General features: G+C 37.0%; 1 pseudogene; it reads right to left on the bottom strand.

Moving 5' to 3' along the window:
• Positions 1 to 2,026: 2,026 nt before the first annotated feature.
• Positions 2,027 to 3,074, bottom strand: LOC107880283 (receptor-like protein EIX1; annotated as a pseudogene).
• Between the last annotated feature and the right edge of the window lie 348 nt (positions 3,075 to 3,422).

The raw sequence follows: 3,422 nt of genomic DNA, 5'->3' as shown, positions 1-3,422 counted from the left end.
GCCAAGCTCGGCTTCAACATTAGAAGCTTCAGAAGGGCCAAATGAATTTTTCCAAGCATCAAGGAATCCTAAAAGGCATTTTACGAAACAAAGATGTTGAGCAAGTAGAAGATACAATAAATCTGATGTTGGATCAAAGATGAGATATAACCATGTCCTGAAATGCTTGGGCAAACTCATCAATAGTGAAGGAGCTTATATCTACCATAACGGCTTAAAGGAAATGGAAAACCTGCCCAAGAAAGTCAACCCAGAATATATTTGACTACGATAACTAAACAAAATGTAGCAATCTGAATTGATGACCCCCATACACATTTGTTAATAAACCCAACAAAAAAAAAACTGCAGCAATCTAGAGTGGTGCTTTAACACTGCACATCTTTTCACTCGCCAGTTTCCATAAGGAATCACAAAGTTGACAAGATAATAATAAATTCCTACACTCCGTATGAACTACACAAAAGAGAATTACAAGTAGATTCCAATATCAAATTTAGACCACATTCCATATATCTCTAGTACTTGATATATGTTTTTCTTGAGTATATCATAGTTTGCATAACATCTCTGCAAGAACAACCTATGACTTCATTCTATGCAATGAGAGTGTCGACGAAAAAGATTGGTAAGAGTAATGAGAGACCATTAGGCAGTATTAGCGAGCACAAAATAATTATTCCAAGCTTTTATAGGTCGTATAATCATGAATAATAAAACAGACCTCATAAATAAGAAAAAGCAAATGCAATAATAGATGGAGTATATGACATCTTTCACGAACGATGTCCTATATTTGCAAAAGAACTTAACAAAATCAGGCCACAAACAGTTTGACATTCACATACTTTGAACAGTTTCTTGACAATCTCTGGAGAAGAATCCCAAGGTTGCATACAGAATGGCTGCTTCATCTTCACAGAATTTGGAGGAAACTTGGCCAGCAAATCTGAAATCCCAAAAATTCCTTATCCACAGCTCAAAATATTATACATGCAGACACATGCATGATCTCCATTTGTTCCGTTCTTCCCTCAAACCAACCTTTGCAAAGTGAACAGGCATGATCTCCATTAGTAGTAAAATGATCAGAGAACCCCAGTGCATTTGGGCTTCCTTGTAATTCACTCAGCTCCAGCTCTTGGGAATCTGCTCCTTCCAAAGCAAGTTCACATTTTTCTTTGCTTGGCACAGTCTGATTCTCATTGTTAGATTCCACCTTGCATCCAAAAGCAAAATGAACGTTGCTAAATCTGCTAACTTAAACCATATATTTGCAAGAACAATTTTTTCACTTACCTCTCTTCTTTTGACGAAATGTTTCCTCTTTTCTTGTACCTTATTTCGTACCCGTCCCTATTTCTGTGAAGGCAACAAATGTCAAACAAGTTTCTAAAGGTAACCACTCATATCGACCTTTAAGATGATCATCCCAAAAGACTTTCACACATATCTGCAAGCAATACAGACTAAATCACATTTTTGGTATTGCAATCTTTTGTTCCGAGTTACTGGTGTTCGCGATACATGAGTTAGCAAAACCCATGTCAACAGGAAAATCTCTAGCATCAGGATTGGTTGCCCCGCCAGACGTCATCAAACCTTTTCCAACTCTTAAATAATAAACAGAGTATAGCTATACTACGGTTTTTATGCGGGTCTCTTTTTATAGATTATAGCCGCGCGGCTGTACTATGGTTTTATTTAAAAAATAGTATAGCCGTAGATGTGTATATATATATATATATATTTTAAAATGTATAGCCGCACGGCTCTACGGTTTTTTTTATTTTTTATTTTATTTAATACGGCTATACTCTTTACATAAGACACCGTTACCATTTTGTGTTGACCAGTAGTTTTTGGAAGAGTTCGATTAAAATGATTTTTAGAAATGCTTGCCTCTTCTAGGAATGACAGATTTCCCAAGAACACTAGAATTGGACTTGATATTAAATTACTCGAAAGAGCAAGGAGGCGTAAATGTCTGAAATTTCCTAGCTGATCGGATAGTGGACTTGAAAAATCATTTGTTGACAGCTTGATGCATTTGACCTGAACTACACCCTGACAAGCTTCCCAATATTTCTGATACGCTTCCATTGAAATAGTTCCTTGACAGATCAAGAACCGTCAACTTACAAAGATTACCCAATGAGTTTGGCATTTTCCCTTCAATTTGATTAGCAGACAAGTCAAGATTGACAATGGCTGTCAAGTTTCCAATAGAACTTGAAATTTCACCTCTCAAGAGATTCAAATAAAGGGATAGGGACTCAAGATTGCTGCAAGTGTACAACCATTGAGGCATGGTACCCCAGATGATGTTCCACCTGAGATTAACAACTTTAAGCCTTGTCATGTTTGCAACACCAACTGGTATTTGATTGAGTTCACAACCGGACATATGCAAGCATAGAGGGGAGTGTGTTTGTCACTTGAATCCAATCAGATGCTTTGCTAAGATCTACACGCTCATGTCCAGGTTCTGCAAGCTCGAAAGACCAGAAAGCCATTGGAGATTCTCAACCTTCATCCAGTACGTAGTAGCTTTTACTCTGGAGTCCTAGAGAGAGTAGACTCGAGAGATTTCCCAATTGATGCGGAATTATTCCAGCGAACTTTGAGTCTGAGAGGTTAAGATATCTTAAACTTTTAAGAGAACCTAAGAAGCTAGGAATCTGTATTCCTCCAAAATCATTGTTTCTTAGATCCATGTAGCTCAGATGCTTTAAATTTAGTAGAGAAGTATTACCCTTGCCACCCAAAGAGCTTTCTTGATACAAACTGTAATTCAGATACTCGTATGAATAATAATTTCCAAGGTGCAGCTCACGGACATGATTGGTTAAATTGTCGCAGACAACTCTAGTCCAATTGCAACAATCTCCCTCACCAACCCAAGATAAAAGCCTATTTGAAGGATCCCTAAGATCTAGCTTGAACATTAGAAGTGCTTGTCTCTCATTTTGTTCACAAGGCACACCCAAATTTCCATTGCATAAGCTAATGGTAGTAATGGTTGCAATGCTTAGAAATCTGAACACTGAAACAATTCTCATGGCTTTGTCCATGAGGTTATATCTTAATAGGTGATGTGTGTAAGCAATATAACTCATTTAGAATGGTGCAATATATACACATACTACTATACTAGAACTGAGAGTGAAGGTCCAAACTCAATATTTTTTTCAAAATCATTTTCAAAAATGGTGAACAAAGTCGTTGAGTATGTAAACTATAAGCACATAGCAAGAACATCCTCTCAGACAAAGCTATATGGCCACAACTGACAAAAGGGATCAGGGAAATTAGTAATTGCTTGTATATATGGCTTCCACCTTCCATTCCACCTATATAAAATCACACTATTTCCCTTGCTTAGTCACAAAGCAGAACAACTTTGTACAACAAAAATAACT

The sequence above is a fragment of the Prunus mume genome, linkage group LG4 (assembly GCF_029339155.1).
Source record: "Prunus mume cultivar Tortuosa linkage group LG4, ASM2933915v1, whole genome shotgun sequence".
Taxonomy (NCBI): domain Eukaryota; kingdom Viridiplantae; phylum Streptophyta; class Magnoliopsida; order Rosales; family Rosaceae; genus Prunus; species Prunus mume.
This window is presented reverse-complemented; position numbering and strand designations above follow the sequence as displayed.